This window comes from Schistocerca gregaria, chromosome 9 (genome assembly GCF_023897955.1).
Source record: "Schistocerca gregaria isolate iqSchGreg1 chromosome 9, iqSchGreg1.2, whole genome shotgun sequence".
Classification (NCBI taxonomy): Eukaryota; Metazoa; Arthropoda; class Insecta; order Orthoptera; family Acrididae; genus Schistocerca; species Schistocerca gregaria.
In genome coordinates, this window is record NC_064928.1 from 160,771,007 (window position 1) to 160,788,808 (window position 17,802).

The 17,802-nt window shown below is 42.7% G+C and overlaps 1 protein-coding gene across 2 annotated transcripts in view; it reads left to right on the plus strand.

Moving 5' to 3' along the window:
* LOC126291940 (serine/threonine-protein phosphatase 6 regulatory ankyrin repeat subunit B-like) overlaps positions 1 to 17,802 on the plus strand; it is a 64,085-nt gene that overhangs the window by 41,394 nt on the left and 4,889 nt on the right. The window contains exon 1 of one of the 2 annotated variants that reach the window (XM_049985663.1): positions 17,062 to 17,484. The exons of the other annotated variant lie outside the window; for it this stretch is intronic. The gene's annotated coding sequence lies outside the window, so the exon portion shown is untranslated. Of the gene's footprint in view, positions 1 to 17,061; positions 17,485 to 17,802 lie in introns of those variants that run through there. 2 annotated transcript variants of the gene reach the window in all.

The following is a 17,802-nucleotide window of genomic DNA, read 5'->3' on the forward strand; positions in this document are numbered from 1 at the left end:
AGAAAATGTTCAAAGTACTTACGGGCATTCAGCCAGGTTGAATTTTCGACAACTGCCGATATTTCGGCGGATGCACACTCCGCCATTTTCAAGGCAGTTAAGCCTTGAAAATGGCGGAGTGTGCATCCGCCGAAATATCGGCAGTTGTCGAAAATTCAACCTGGCTGAATGCCCGTAAGTACTTTGAACATAGTTTACGCCAGGAGAAGCTCAGGTTACATAAAAGAAAATGTTGTTAGTGAATCTAGAAAAGTTCTTTCCGTTTTCTTTCTCATTTTTATGTGTTAATCTAATTTTGGACTGACTTAGTCTATATGTTTTTAAGTACATAATATAAATAAAGATTTCTCTAATGGCTCAAGAGAAAACGTTAGCGAAATTCAGATTTCTACACGATGCTCTAAGAAACATTCGCACAACCATTGGGTGTACATTTTTGAAATACAGTAACACATACATACAATGAGGTGACAAGAGTCACAGGATAACGATATGCACATAAACAGAGGACACAAAAGAATAAAGGGCAGTGCACTGGTGGAGCTATCGTTTGTACTCAGTTGATTCACGTCAAACGGTTTACGACGTGATGATGGTTGCGCAACGGCCGTTAGCAGACTTTGAATGCAGAACGGTTGTTGGAGCTAGACTCATGGGAAATTCCATTTCGGAAATCGTTACGGAATACAATACTCAGATATCCACAGTGTCAAGAGTGGGTAGAGAATACGAAATTCAGGCATTACCTCTCACCACAGATAATGCAGTGGCCGACGACCTTCACTTAACGACCGAGAGCAGTACTAACAAACAAATAACACTGCCTGAAATAACAGCAGAAATCAAAGTGGGATGTGCGTCGAATGTATCCGTTTGGACAGTGTAGTACAGCGAAATTTGGTGTTAATGGGCTATGGCAGCAGACGACTAACACAAGTGCCTTTGCTAACAGCACAGCATTGTCAGAAGTGCATCTCCTGGGCTCGTGACCATATTGGTTGGACCCTAGGATGACTGGAAAACGTGGCCTGGTCAGATGAGTCCCGATTTCCGTTAGTAAGAGCTGATAGAAGGGTTGGAGTGTGGCGCAGACCCCAGGAAGCCATGGAGCCACTGTGCAAGCTGGTGGTGGTTCCACAATGGTGTGGGCTGTGTTTACATTGAATAGACCGGGTCCTCTGCTCAAATTCAACCTGTCATTGATAGGAAATGGCTATGTTCGACAATTTGTAAACAATTTGCAGCCATTCATGGACGTACATGTTCCCAAACAATGATGGAATTTTTGTAGAGGGCAACGCGCCATGTTGCTGGATTACAACTGTTCGAGATTGGTTTGGAGAACATTCTGGACAGTTTGAGCGAATTATTTGGACACCCTGATCACCTGACCTGAATCCCATCGACCATTTATGGGACACAAGCGAGAGGTCAGCTTGTGCACCAAATTATGCACAGACAACAGTTTCGCAGTTATGGATGGCAATAGAGGCAGCAGGGCTCAATGTATCTGCAATGGGTTCCGACGAGTTGTTGAGTCTATGGCATGTCGAGTTGCTCCACTATGCCGGCAAAAGGAGATCCGATACGATATTAGGAGCAAACACACAACTTTTGTGGCATCAATGTATGTATTCAATGTATAAAGGGGAAACGTTGTTAGCAAAAATTTCGAGAAGTTTTAAACTTTTTTCTTCAGACTGTTGTAGATATCCTGTTAACATTTGGACGGACGCAGAATAAATATTTTTTAACAACAATGTACAGATTTTCTTTTAAAACCATCTGGGAGAAAGAAAATGCTGTGCTGTGAAAATGTACGATTTTGTTTTCTTTTTTGCAAAAATTTTGTACTTAGATATCAGGACATTTAAACAATACAATAAATTATTTCTTCACATATATTCGTCTTCCTTATGTACAAACAATTTTAAACAAAATTTGTGTACAAAAAACTGTGGTGTTTTGTTTTCTTCGTCACAGTCAGTTTTAAGACGAAAGGGGAATGTTGTTTTTAGGACTTATCGACTTACGATTAGAATACTATTATGCAGTTTGAATCATCTGAAACTTTGCAATACTATCCTTCACCGATAAAAACTAAAAGAAACACTTGCTTGAAGCTACTATCCTCACAGACAATTGAAACCACAGTATTAAAGACACATGAATGTGTTTCTCTAGGACATACGACCTGTAACTGAAAAAGTGTCGGGATGGTCTCTCCATTGGGAAGAGATTCCAGACTAGTCCCCCATCCGAATTTCTGAGAGGGAATTATCAAGGGGGAGGTGGTCCTGAGAAAAAGACTGAATAACCAACAAAAGGATAATTTTCTATGAGTCAGAGCATGGAATGTGAGAAGTGTGAACGTGTGAGGAAAACTAGAAAATCTGATAAGGGAAACGCTGATACTCAGTCTAGATATAGCGAGGGCCAGTGAAATCAAATGGGAAGGAGACAGGGATTTCTAGTCAGATGAGTATAGAGAGAGCAGAAAATGGTACAACGGAAGAAGGATGCGTTATGAATTGGAAAATAGAGCAGAGAGTGAGTGAACAGTTCAGTGGTATGGTTGTTCTTAACAGTATCGATAGAAAATCAACATCGACAACGATGGTTCAGGTATATTTGCTGATGTCGCAAGCAGAGGATGAAGAGATTGAGAAATTATGTGAGAATACTGAATGGGGAATTCAGTATGTAAAGGGAGATGAAAATCGAATAGAAATGGGGGATTCGAATGTGGTTGTAAGGACGAAGTAAAAGAAAATGTTGAGAGAATATGGGCTCGGTAATAGGAATGTGAGAAAAAATGTGAGAAATTAAGGAGATGGGACCTGGATAAACTGAAAGAACCAGAGGTTGTACAGAGTTTCAGAGAGAGCATAAGGGAACAATTGACAGGAATAGGGGAAAGAAATACAGTAGAAGAAGAATGGGTAGCTCTGAGGGATGTAGTAGTGAAGGCAGCAGAGGATAAAGTAGGTACAAAGACGAGGGCTGCTAGAAATCCTTGGGTAACAGAAGAAATATTGAATTTAATTGATGAAAGGAGAAAATATAAAAATGCAGTAAATGAAGCAGGCAAAAAGGAATACAAACGTCTCAAAAATGAGATCGACAGGAAGTGAAAAATGGCTAAACAGGGATGGCTAGAGGACAAATGTAAGGATGTAGAAGCTTATCTCACTAGGGGTAAGATAGATACTGCCTACAGGAAAATTAAAGAGACCTTTGGAGAGAAGAGAACCACGTGTATGAATATCAAGAGCTTAGATGGCAGCCCAGTTCTAAGCAAAGAAGGGAAGGCAGAAAGGTGGAAGGAGTATATAGAAGGCTTATACAAGGGCGATGTACTTGAGGACAATATTATGGAAATAGAAGAGGATGTAGATGAAGACGAAATGGGAGATACGATACTGCGTGAAGAGTTTGACAGAGCACTGAAAGACCTGAGACGAAACAAGGCCCCCGGAGTAGACAACATTCCATTAGAACTACTGACGGCCTTGGGAGAGCCAGTCATGACAAAACTCTACCAGCTGGTGAGCAAGATGTATGAGACAGGCGAAACACCCTCAGACTTCAAGAAGAATATAATAATTCCAATCCCAAAGAAAGCAGGTGCTGACAGATGTGAAAATTACCGAACTATCAGTTTAATAAGCCACGGCTGCAAAATACTAACGCGAATTCTTTACAGACGAATGGAAAAACTGGTAGATGCAGACCTCGGGGAGGATCAGTTTGGATTCCGTCGAAATGTTGGAACACGTGAGGCAATACTGACCTTACGACTTATCTTAGAAGAAAGATTAAGAAAAGGCAAACCTACGTTTCTAGCATTTGTAGACTTAGAGAAAGCTTTTGACATTGTTGACTGGAATACTCCTTTTCAAATTCTAAAGGTGGCAGGGGTAAAATACAGGGAGCGAAAGGCTATTTATAATTTGTACAGAAACCAGATGGCAGTAATAAGAGTCGAGGGGCATGAAAGGGAAGCAGTGGTTGGGAAAGGAGTGAGACAGGGTTGTAGCCTCTCCCCGATGTTATTCAATCTGTATATTGAGCAAGCAGTAAAGGAAACAAAAGAAAAATTTGGAGTAGGTATTAAAATTCATGGAGACGAAGTAAAAACTTTGAGGTTCGCCGATGACATTGTAATTCTGTCAGAGACGGCAAAGGACTTGGAAGAGCAGTTGAACGGAATGGACAGTGTCTTGAAAGGAGGATATAAGATGAACATCAACAAAAGCAAAACGACGATAATGGAATGTAGTCAAATTAAATCGGGTGATGCTGAGGGAATTAGATTAGGAAATGAGACACTTAAAGTAGTAAAGGAGTTTTGCTATTTAGGAAGTAAAATAACTGATGATGGTCGAAGTAGAGAGGATATAAAATGTAGACTGGCAATGGGAAGGAAAGCGCTTCTGAAGAAGAGAAATTTGTTAACATCGAATATAGATTTATGTATCAGGAAGTCGTTTCTGAAAGTATTTGTTTGGAGTGTAGCCATGTATGGAAGTGAAACATGGACGATAACTAGTTTGGACAAGAAGAGAATAGAAGCTTTCGAAATGTGGTGCTACAGAAGAATACTGAAGATAAGGTGGATAGATCACGTAACTAATGAGGAGGTATTGAATAGGATTGGGGAGAAGAGAAGTTTGTGGCACAACTTGACTAGAAGAAGGGATCGGTTGGTAGGACATGTTTTGAGGCATCAAGGGATCACAAATTTAGCATTGGAGGGCAGTGTGGAGGGTAAAAATCGTAGAGGGAGACCGAGAGATGAGTACACTAAGCAGATTCAGAAGGATGTAGGTTGCAGTAGGTACTGGGAGATGAAGCAGCTTGCACAGGATAGAGTAGCATGGAGAGCTGCATCAAACCAGTCTCAGGACTGAAGACAACAACAACAACAATAGGAATGGGATAGGAGAAAGTTCTGCAATAAATTTCAGATAGTAACAGCGAATACTCTGTGCAAGAAACACAAGAGGAGGAAGCACACTTCGAAATGGCTGTGAGATATGGGTAGATTTCTGTTAGATTTCGTTTTGGTCAGGGAGAGATTCAGAAATCACGTACTGGATTGTAAGGCGTACAGAGGGGCAGATATAGATTCTGATCACAATTTAGTAATAATGAAGAGTATGCTGAAGTTTAAGAGACTAGACAGGAAGAACCAGTGCAGAAGGAAGTGGAATACGGAAGTATTAAAGAATGATGAGATATGCCTGAAATTCTCTAAGACTATAGATACTGTGATAATTAATACTTCATTAGGCAATTCAGTTGATAAACAATGGGAAGATCTAAAAACTACAGTCACAGAAGTTGGAAAGAAAAACATTGGTTCAAAGAAGGTAACTGCAAAGAAACCGTAGTTAACAGAAGGAATGCTTCAGTTGATTGGTGAAAGAAGGAAGTACAAAAATTTTCAGAGAGATTCAGGAATAGAAAAATACAGTTCACTTAGGAATGAAATAAATAGGAAGTGCAGGGAAGATAAGGCTAAATGGCATCACGAGAAATGTAAAGAAATCGGAAAGGAAATGATTGTTGGAAAGACTGACTCAGCATACAGAAAAACCTTCTGTGAAATTAAAAACAAGAGTGATAACATTGAGTGTGTATGGGAGTTAAACTTTTAAGTGCAGAGGAGAGAGAGCGGACAGGTGGAAATAGGGGCAGGACTTGCCTGATGACGTGGTGGAACAAGAAACAGGAGTCGGCAGGAAAGAGGTAGGGGCTCCAGTAGTAGAAACAGAATTTAACGGGACTTTGAAGGACGTAAGATCAAATAAGGCAGAATTTTTAAAAACATTAGGGGAAATGGCAACAAAACGACTATTCACGTTGGTGTATAGAATGTATGAGACTGGGCCAGAGCTGACAAGTGCGAGATTTACTACACAATCAACGCCAGCAGTTCATGCATCCAAGTTGCTGACAAGAATAATATACAGAAGAATGGAAAAAAGAGGGTGTTAGATGATGATCAGTTAGGCTTTAGGACAGGTAAGGGCACTAGAGGCAGTTCCGACCTTGCAGTTGACAATAGTAGGAAGGCTAAAGAAAAATCGAGACATGTTCATAGAATTTGCCGACCTGGAAAAAGCGTTCGACAATGTCAAATTGTGTAAGATGTTCGAAGTTCTGAGAAAAATTGAGTTAAGCTACAGGGCAATATGTACAAGAACCAAGACTGAACAGTCAGATGTAGTATTTTGCCCTAACTGTTCAATCTATACATCGAAGAAGCATTGACGAAAATAAAAGAAAGGTTAAAGAGTGGGGTTAAAATACAAGGTAATTAGATATCAGTGCTAAGATTTGATGTTGAATCTGATATCCTGAGTGAAAGTCAAGGTGAATTTCGGGGTTTAGTGAATGGAATGAACAATATGAGTACAGAACATGGATTAAGAGTAAATCGAAGAAAATGGAAAGTAATGAGAAATAGCAGAAAAGAGAACAGCGAGAAATTTGACATAAGGAATGGTGATCTCGAAGTAGATGAAGTTAAGGAATTATCTGCCAGGGCAGCAAAATAACTCAATACTTACAGAACAAGGAGGGCATAAAAAGCAGACTAGCAATGTCAAAAAGGTGTTCCTCGCCAAGAAGAGTCTACTAGTATCAAACATAGGCCTTAATTGAAGGTAGAAATTTATGAGAATGTACTTTTGGAGCATAGCAATATATGGTAGTGAAACATGGACCGTGGGAAAACTGGGACAGAAGAGAATCAAAGTGTTGGAGATGTGGTACTACAGATGAATGTTGAAAATTAGGTGGACTGATAAGGTAAGAAATGAGAAGGTTCTGCACAGAATCGGAAAGAAATATATGGAAAACACTGATAAGGAGATAGGATAGGATGGTAGGACAGGATGGTAGGACATCTGTTAACACATCAGGGAATAACTTTCATGGTACTAGAGGGAGCTGTAGAGGGCAAAAACTGTAGAGGAAGACAGAGACTGGAATACAACCAGCAAATAATTGAGGACGAAGGTTGCAAATGCTACTCCGAGAGGAAGAGGTTGGCACAGGAGAGGAACTCATGTCAGGTTGTATCAAACCAGTCAGAAAACTGAAGACTAAAAAAAGACTCACTGACCCAGCAGCTGGAGATATCTCTTCTGAATCCCTTACATTAACGATTCCTGTCCATTTACCCTTTCATTTTTAGTGACTTCATTTTCTAGCCTAGGTTTCATTTGCAGTAATAATGAAGAAGGCTTAAGGTCAGAGAGAGAGAGAGAGAGAGAGAGAGAGAGAGAGAGAGAGAGAGAGAGAGAGAGAGAGAGAGAGAGAGAGAGGGGGGGAAGAGGAGATGGAGAAAGATTGGGGAGGGGTATGGGCAGTGTTAGGGGAGAGGAGGAGGAGATGGGCAGAGAGGAGGAGAAAGAGAAGAGGTGCAGAAAGACAGGGGAAGGAGGAGACTGACAATTCCCAGAGATATTCAGCAGCTGCGAAGCATTTTTGGTTTCACTAGTCTTTTATGAACATTATTCACATTTATTTATTTATTTATTTATTATTTGAAGATAGCTCAATAAGCCTAAAACTAACTTAAAATAAACAAAAATCAGTAGAACAAAAAGATGTACTTCTTCTTCAACCGTAAATATATCACGTTATTTCTTTATTTCATATCTTGGATGTTGTTTAATTCACATCTTTTGGTACTTGCTCTATGTTTAGTAACTGTAGCAGCTAACATTCCACATGAAATCAATGTATTTTGTAATATTATTGACTATTACTCTGTGCAGTACGTAATTTCCTTAAAATACACAATAAAAAAAGTTTTGCATTACCTAGGTTCCGAGAGTTCCGGAACCCGTACAGAAAATCGGAATAGAGATCAATATAAACATCGTTTCCGCCCTTTGTATTTCTCATGAAAACCACACATTGCATATTGTACCACCATTCAGCGAGACCTTCAGAGGTGGAGGTCCAGACTGCTCTACACACTGGTACCCAGTAGTACGTCCTCTTGCGTTGATGCATGCCTGTATTCGTCGTGGCATACTATCCACAAGCTCATCAAGGCATTGTTGGTGCAGATCATCCCACTCCTCAACGGCGATTCGGCGTACATCACTCAGAGTGGTTGGTGGGTCACGTAGTGCATAAACAGCCGTTTTCAATCTATCCCAGGCATGATCGATAGGGTTAATGTCTGGAGAACATGTTGGCCATTCTAGTCGAGCGATGTCATTATCCTGAAGAAAGTCATCCACAAGATGTGCACGATTGGGGGGGGGGGAGGGGGTCGAATTGTCGTCTATGAAGACGAATGCCTCGGCAATATGTTGCTGATATGGTTGCACTATCGGTCGGAGGATGGCATTCATGTATCATACAGCCGTTACGGCGCATTCCGTGACCACCAGCGGTGTATGTCCGTCTCACATAATGCCACCCCAAACCATCAGGGAGCCTCCAACTTGCTGCACTCACTGGACAGTATGTCTAAGGTGTTCAGCCCAACTGAGTTGCCTCCAAACACGTCTCCGACCGTTGTCTAATTGAAGGCGTATGCGACACTCATCAGTGAAGAGAACGTGATGCCAATTCTGAGCGGTCCATTCGGCATGTTTTAGGCCCATCTGTAGCGCTCTGCATGATGTCCTGGTGGCGAAGATGGACCTCGCCATGGACGTCGGTATTGAAGTTGCACATCATGCAGCCTATTGCCCACAGTTTGAGTCGTAACACTACACCTGTGGCTGCACGAAAAGCATTATTCAACATGGTGGCGTTGCTGTCAGGGTTCCTCCGAGCCATAATCTGTAGGTAGCGGTCATCCACTGTAGTAGTAGCCCTTGGGTGGCCTGAGCGAGGCATGTCATCGACAGTTCCTGTCTCTCTGTATCTCCTCCATGTCCGAACAACATAGCTTTGGTTCAGTCCGAGACGTCTGGACACTTCCCTTGTTGAGAGCCATTCCTGGCACAAAGTAACAACAATGCGGACGCGATCGAACCGCGGTGTTGCCCGTCTAGGCAGGTTGAACTACAGACAACACGAGCCGTGTACCTCCTTCCTGGTGGAATGACCGGAACTGATCGGCTGTCGGACCTCCTCCGTCTAATAGGCGCTGCCCATGTATGGTTGTTTACATCTTTGGGTGGATTTAGTGACATCTCTGAACAGTCAGAGGGACTGGGTCTGTGATAAAATATCTACAGTGAACGTCTATCTTCAGGAGTTGTGGGAACCGGGGTGATGCAAAAGGTTTTGTGAAGTGTGTACTATGTCTGCGTGGTTCCTCCGTGGTTTTCAAATTGTATAGTATATAATTTGTTGATTTTCAGTTTGTGATCTTTGCTAGTTACATTTTGCGATGGTCATTTATGTACTGTAATAGTTGCCAGCGTCCTCTGTTTTGCTTTCCAGTACTGGTCCCTGTGTACGTTCAGTTGGGCGCAAGGCTTCATTTGTGTATGTTGTCAGTGCCTTATGAATACACTGTTATGTGGTTTGTTCTTCTATTTCTTGTAAGTACTGATGCGCGACGGCTGACCATTATCTATGTAAACACGTCTTACATGATACCCCATGTGATGAACTTTTGACAAGCATAGATGAGGTACTGAGTCAAATGCGTTTAGGAAACCAAGAAATAAGTCATCTACCTGGCTCCTGCTCCAAAGCTTTCAGTATGTCATGTGAAAAAGTGGAAGTTGGCTTTCACGTGATCGATATTTTCGGAGTAGGTCATTCTGTACGAGACACCTCATTGTGTTTGAGATCAAAGTATGTTCTAAGAGTCTAAAACAAATCGATGTCAAGGATATTGGACGATAGTTTAGTGGATCACTTCAGTTGCCCTTCTTGTAAACAGGTGTGACCTGTCCTTTTTGCAATTACTGGGCATGGTATTTTGTTCGAGGGAATTATGATGGATTATACACTCCTGGAAATGGAAGAAAGAACACATTGACACCGGTGTGTCAGACCCACCATACTTGCTCCGGACACTGCGAGAGGGCTGTACAAGCAATGATCACACGCACGGCACAGCGGACACACCAGGAACCGCGGTGTTGGCCGTCGAATGGCGCTAGCTGCGCAGCATTTGCGCACCGCCGCCGTCAGTGTCAGCCAGTTTGCCGTGGCATACGGAGCTCCATCGCTGTCTTTAACACTGGTAGCATGCCACGACAGCGTGGACGTGAACCGTATGTGCAGTTGACGGACTTTGAGCGTGGGCGTATAGTGGGCATGCGGGAGGCCGGGTGGACGTACCGCCGAATTGCTCAACACGTGGGGCGTGAGGTCTCCACAGTATATCGATGTTGTCGCCAGTGGTCGGCGGAAGATGCACGTGCCCGTCCACCTGGGACCGGACCGCAGCGACGCACGGATGCACGCCAAGACCGTAGGATCCTACACAGTGCCGTAGGGGACCGCACCGCCACTTCCCAGCAAATTAGGGACACTGTTGCTCCTGGGGTATCGGCGAGGACCATTCGCAACCGTCTCCATCAAGCTGGGCTACGGTCCCGCACACCGTTAGGCCGTCTTCCGCTCACACCCTAACATCGTGCAGCCCGCCTCCAGTGGTGTCGCGACAGGCGTGAATGGAGGGACGAATGGAGACGTGTCGTCTTCAGCGATGAGAGTCGCTTCTGCCTTGGTGCCAATGATGGTCGTATGCGTGTTTGGCGCCGTGCAGGTGAGCACCACAATCAGGACTGCATATGACCGAGGCACACAGGGCCAACACCCGGCATCATGGTGTGGGGAGCGATCTCCTACACTGGGCGTACACCTCTGGTGATCGTCGAGGGGACACTGAATAGTGCACGGTACATCCAAACCGTCATCGAACCCATCGTTCTACCATTCCTAGACCGGCAAGGGAACTTGCTGTTCCAACAGGACAATGCACGTCCGCATGTATCCCGTGCCACCCAACGTGCTCTAGAAGGTGTAAGTCAATTACCCTGGCCAGCAAGATCTCCGGATCTGTCCCCCATTGAGCATGTTTGGGACTGGATGAAGCGTCGTCTCACGCGGTCTGCACGTCCAGCACGAACGCTGGTCCAACTGAGGCGCCAGGTGGAAATGGCATGGCAAGCCGTTCCACAGGACTACATCCAGCATCTCTACGATCGTCTCCTTGGGAGAATAGCAGCCTGCATTACTGCGAAAGGTGGATACACACTGTACTAGTGCCGACATTGTGCATGCTCTGTTGCCTGTGTCTATGTGCCTGTGGTTCTGTCAGTGTGATCATGTGATGTATCTGACCACAGGAATGTGTCAATAAAGTTTCCCCTTCCTGGGACAATGAATTCACGGTGTTCTTATTTCATTTTCCAGGAGTGTAGTTAGAAGGGGCACTAACTCAGCTGCAAATTCAATATAGAATTTGATAGGGACTTCATTGTTTCATACAGCTTTGTTCAATTTTAACGATTTCAGATGTTCCTCAACACCTGTGACACTAATACGTATTTCATTCATCATTTCAGTAGTACGAGAATTAAAGTGGGGCAATTCTTCCGGGTTTTTCTTTGCAAAGGAGTATCTGAAAACAGAGTTAAGCATTTCAGTTGTTGCTTTGGCACCCTCAGTTTCTGTTCCTGTCTCTTTCGCCAAGGACTCGACGCTGACATTTTTGCCACTAACAACTGTACATGCGATCAGAATTTCTTCGAGGTTTGTGAAAGATCATTTGACAATATTCTGCTGCGATAGTCACTGAAGATTCGCGCATTGCTCTCTTGACAGCCAGACGTGTTTCATTCAGCATCCCTCTATCTATAGTCCTACGTTTTGTTTTACTCCTATTATGCCCTAGTCTCTGTTTCTTTAGAAGTTTCTTTACAGCGAGTGTTCTACTGTCTGCATATCTATCCAGTGCATGCTCAACTATTATTTTAAACTTGAGCCATAGTTCCTCCACATGCTCCTTCTCCGTGATGAAAGTTTCAGGTTCCTCATTGAGATTCGACGATATTAAATTTTTATATAATTTACTGGCCATATATATTTTTATGCTTGTTTCATTTGTTTTTCGTACTTTGGTGACAGTTTTTGCCACAACCGTGTCTTGATCATTGATACCAGTTTCGCTGTGGATATCTTCAATGAGGTCTGGTCTATTTGTTGCCATTAGACCCAATATATATCCCTCATGGGTGGGTTTCCGAACTATATGGTTGGTTGGTTGGTTGGTCTGTGGGGGTTAAAGGGACCAGACTGCTACGGTCATTGGTCCCTCCGAACTATACGCTCGAGGCAGTTTTCAGAGAAGGCAAAACTGTAATTTTTCCAATTGATCGTTGGATGATTAAAGTGTCTACTGATGATTACAGTATGTCTGGAGAACTCACATACAAGCGAACTAAGGGTTTTCTTAAGTTTTCAGTTTCACTAAGAGATGAGTCTGGTGGGCGTTAGAAGGATTCAGTTACCGTTTTATGCCCTCCCCTGAGTCTTTGTCTTGGCCATTCAATTTCACATGCTTCAATTTCTATCTTGGTGAATTTGTCTACTGTGGCAAATGCAGCACCTCCATTTCCCATAAGCTCATCATTCCAATACAAACTTACATTTTCCCCAAAACTTTCACTGCAGTCAATTTCAGATTTCAACCAGCTTTCCGTATCTATTATTATCACTTCTTGCCATGAGCACTTCAAACTCTGGCACTTCGTTACGAATGTTTTGGCAGCTAGGGGGCATTCTTTCGGACCTTACATTTATAATTGTAGGTCTCCAGTAGGTGTTGTTATCTGGACCAGATGGAGAGCGTACTAATGAAAGACCTATGTGCGCATCCCAAACATAGTTAGCTACCTGGATAGCAGCCTCTGATGTGTAGTACACACCTAACCCCTTAAGGGGGACTCCACAGTTCTCAACCCTATGGGGAAAGTCCAGAAAGTCGCAACATAGCTTGTCACAGAACTTTCGAAATGTCTGGTTCAGTCCTTCCTCTCAACTCAGAACCAAACAACCACGATTAGTACTGGGGGCAATTATGCAGACTGTGAGCTTCGTTGAAAGTCTAGACTGGTCTTCTCTGCCAATTGCTAGAATGATAAAGTATGACCCGAGCCCAGACATAAGGCATTATTTGTTCCAACATGCGCCACAATCTGGAGTTGGTTGGAGCCTGTTCCCTCCAATGGCTGCTGGAATAGTCTCTTCAACATGATGAATGAGGCCCCTGTCATTCACGCTGAGCGCACATGGTGTCCTTTCCTGTCTCTTGCTGCTATTTCCCTAAAGACACCATCATCCACCATAAGTTTGATCTGCTGACGATCAATAGTCTCCTAACCATTTGGTTCAAATGGCTGTGAGCGCTATGGGACTTAACATCTATGGTCATCAGTCCCCTAGAACTTAGAACTACTTAAACCTAACTAAGCTAAGGACAGCACACAACACCCAGTCACCACGAGGCAGAGAAAATCCCTGACCCCGCCGGGAATCGAATCCGGGAACCCGGGCGTGGGAAGTGAGAATGCCTAACCTTTTGCTTTTGCCTGCTCTACACACCGGACAGAACAGGTTTCCCCAAAACAGGCGAAGTGAGTTCCACTGGCTCAGTTTTAGTGAAACACTTATGTCTGCACTATAACACAACAAATATTCCGTGATAACCAAATGTATTTGACCTTCTGTCACTCAAAAAGTTCGACTACACAACACTTCGCTGGCTGTAGCGCCAAGGAGAAATCAGTCACTAGTACAGAATACAATCCCAAACCACTGCCAACCAGTCACTAGTAGAGAATACAATCTCAAACCACTGCCAACCAGTCGATATCGAAGCGTCGCAAGTTTCCATCCAGGGAGGCCACAGTGCGGTTCGGTCGTCGTGAATCCAGCAGCCAGGTAGTAACACAGTGATCGGCGAAGATTGAATTGGTTAAACGGGCTCCGGGAGCTCGCTTATATCCGCAGGTCCGGCCAATCAGTTTTGGTAGATGACGCCCTTACAGCTCGCTCTGGTGGCAAGGGCAGCGACGCCAGGGTTATCCGTATCGACAGTGGTGTGTACGCTGCCGCCAGCCCCGCGACTACGCGTTCACTGGCGCCAGTTGTTGACATCGTGTGCGGCGCCAGCGGTAATCGCTGTGTGCGGGCGTGTTGTAGCACGTCGCGCCGAGTTGACGGCTACTGTGCGGCAGCCGATACAACAGACTGCATCCGAAGTTGTTAGTTAGTGGGATCGGTATAACATCCTGAGTCCTCCCTGGTACCCGTTAACACAACAGTATGCATAGATCTGCCACTGAAACGCTACTAACAGTCAAGTGGGTGAGTATTGACAGATCTCATACTTTCTGGAGAGGAGACAGGATCCACAGGCTGGATTTCGGCTAGTGCTGTGTATTAAAGGAAGTCCGGCCGCGGTGGCCCAGCGGCTCTAGGCGCTACAGTCTGGAACCGTGCGACCGCTATGGTCGCAGGTTCGAATCCTGCCTCGGGCATGGATGTGCTTGATGTCCTTAGATTAATCAGGTTTAAGTAGTTCTAAGTTCTAGGGGACTAATGACCACAGATGTTAAGTCCCATAGTGCTAAGAGCCATTTGTGCCATTTTATTACAGAACGCAGCATGTCGTTTACAATGGAGAGAAGTCTTCCGAAGTAAGAGTGATTTCAGGTGTGCCGCAGGGGAGTGTCGTAGGACCGTTGCTATTCACAATATACATAAATGACCTTGTGGATGACATCGGAAGTTCACTGAGGCTTTTTGCAGATGATGCTGTGGTGTATCGAAAGGTTGTAACAATGGAAAATTGTACTGAAATGCAGGAGGATCTGCAGCGAATTGACGCATGGCGCAGGGAATGACAATTGAATCTCAATGTAGACAAGTGTAACGTGCTGCGAATACACAGAAAGATAGTTCCCTTATCATTTAGCTACAAAATAGCAGGTCAGCAACTGGAAGCAATTATATAAATTATCTGGGAGTAGGCATTAGCAGTGATTTAAAATGGAATGATCATATAAAGTTGATCGTTGGTAAAGCAGATTCCAGACTGAGATTCATTGGAAGAATCCTAAGGAAATGCAATCCGAAAACAAAGGAAGTGGGTTACAGTAGGCTTGTTCGCCCACTGCTTGAACACTGCTCAGCAGTGTGGGATCTGTACCAGATAGGGTTGATAGAAAAGATAGAGAAGATCCAACGGAGAGCTGCGCGCTTCATTACAGGATCATTTAGTAATCGCGAAAGCGTTACGGAGATGATAAACTCCAGTGGAAGACTCTGCAGGAGAGACGCTCAGTAGCTCGGTACAGGCTTTTGTCGAAGTTTCGAGAACATACCTTCACCGAGGAGTCACAGTATATTGCTCCCTCCTACGTATATCTCGCGAAGAGACCATGAGGATAAAATCAGAGAGATTAGAGCCCACACAGAAGCATACCGACAATCCTTCTTTCCACGTACAATACGAGACTGGAATAGAAGGGAGAACCGATAGAGGTACTCAGGGTACCCTCCGCTACACACACCGTCAGGTGGCTTGCGGAGTGTGGATGTAGATGTAGATATAGGTGATAAAACATTAAACTAAGCCTGCTGATTATCTTTCAAATCTGCTGATCTAAAAAGATTACTAATATTGAAGGAAATAGACAAAGCGAATTTGTATAAAGGCAACAGAAAAACCTGTGATAAAAATTACTGTTTTACTAAGACATTTGAAGTTAATTATATTTATTAACAAACTCGAAAATAGAGTAATTTACGATAAATGTATATAACATATCTCCTCTTAAAGGAAAAACTAGATGTAACATATGTTAGAATATTTGCTACAATAACTAAATCATAAACGTCGATTGCCTACAAATTAGATTATGCACAGGACAATGGTAACTCCCAAAAATTCTCAAAAATGCCTGTTTATTTGCATTAATATACAATGAAATCTGGGGTGATCTATTCTTTGGTAGTAACTATGATTCACAAACGCTGATTTGCTACGAAAGACGTTATCCGAACCAGCCCTAACGGTAACTTAAGAAAATACAGTTTTGCAAACGTCTGAAAATTTTCAGTTTCTCAAATAACTATACAAGGAAATTAGAAAACTAGTGTTTTGCACTAGATTAGGTCTACTGTTTCCAAAAATTTTAAGAGTACAAATAAGTTTACGCCTATACTTAACGATAATAGTAGTAGGACTTCATTGCTGCACTCGCGAAAGTTCGAAATTTCACAACGTAGCTCAGTACAAACTGTTTTTAATACAATCGGTGAAAGATTATGCACAATCGACGTGAACAGTAAAATATGCTAATGTAGAAATACAAATTGGCGCACGAGTTTTGCCTTCATGGTTTCCCACGAAAGAAAATCCTGAAGGCAGATTCAATATACAACTAAAGGTGCGAATTGCAGGGACAAAACTTAGCTATTTCTGTGCCAAATTCTAGAGTGGCGTATCGAAGAAGAACACTGTAGCGTTAGTTTGTCTAGAAAATGTCATCACCAACAAAGCACGTCTTCTGCCTGTTGCAGCTAACAATGGGTCTCGGACATTGTGGCCGCTCTGGTATATTGACTTAATCCATTACTGGCATTGTCCCTTTTTTGGGACGTGTATATTTTACTTATCTCTACGTAAGCAATGGAACTTTTAATATTTATTGTGGCACCTGTAGGTTCAACTAACTGCTATAATGCCTGTAAATGTAAAATAATTTTTTTCACGTCAGGAAAATTATAAACTTGTCGATTTTTTGTTCTCGCACTTGGCAGCACTGCATGTCTGCTGGTAGTTCCTGGACGACAGTGAGCTATGATTTAGTTGTCTGGGCGTGTTTGTTATGAACATATGGATTTCCATGTTAGATTAAGTATACTTCAGATTTTCTCAAGTAAGTGTAATATCGATATATTTTATGTGTCTCGATAATGGGACAATGGCATGTTACACTATCATTTATTGTTGATGTGCCCTATTCTTGTATACACGTATTATACATAGAAGAATTGCTTTTTACGTTCTTTATATTTGCTTTTTTCCTGTTCTATTCGAATTTTAAGATTCCAACAGAATAAAAACATGCCGCTTGGACTTACACTTCAAGAAATTCTAGCAGAACTAGCGAATCATCAAGAGAGTGACAAAGATGATGATGTAGAATTGGCGATTATTCCACCTGATGCAGATGTAATAACAGATGAAGAAGACATTGACAAAAATGTATTGAACAATGAGTCTGTTGTACAAGATGAAGCTGGTACTTTAGATAGAACCTCTCACTTTTGGATGTCCGACAGAGAATAGTGATGTTTTACCTATGAAAACGCAGAGGACCACAAGGAAGCAAATTGATGGGAGGACGGGTGGGCACAGATGTACGACTAGATCCAGGAAATCAATTCACTGTGTCAAGTAAAACACAGAAGAGAGAAAACAGAGATGTGCTTACTGCAAGAAAAAAAAGCAACAAAAACTTGTGATAGGTGTTTTGCTTCATTTCATACTGAATAGACATTCAATAATATTAAAACATTTTTTATTTATTGTTTGTGTTGTTTCTTACAATACAGGGTGATTCAAAAAGAATACCACAGCTTTAAAAATGTGTATTTAATGAAAGAAACATAATATAACCTTCTGTTATACATCATTACAAAGAGTATTTAAAAAGGTTTTTTTTTCCACTCAAAAACAAGTTCAGAGATGTTCGATATGGCCCCCTCCAGACACTCGAGCAATATCAACCCAATACTCCCAACTCGTTCCACACTCTCTGTAGCATATCAGTTGTAACAGTTTGG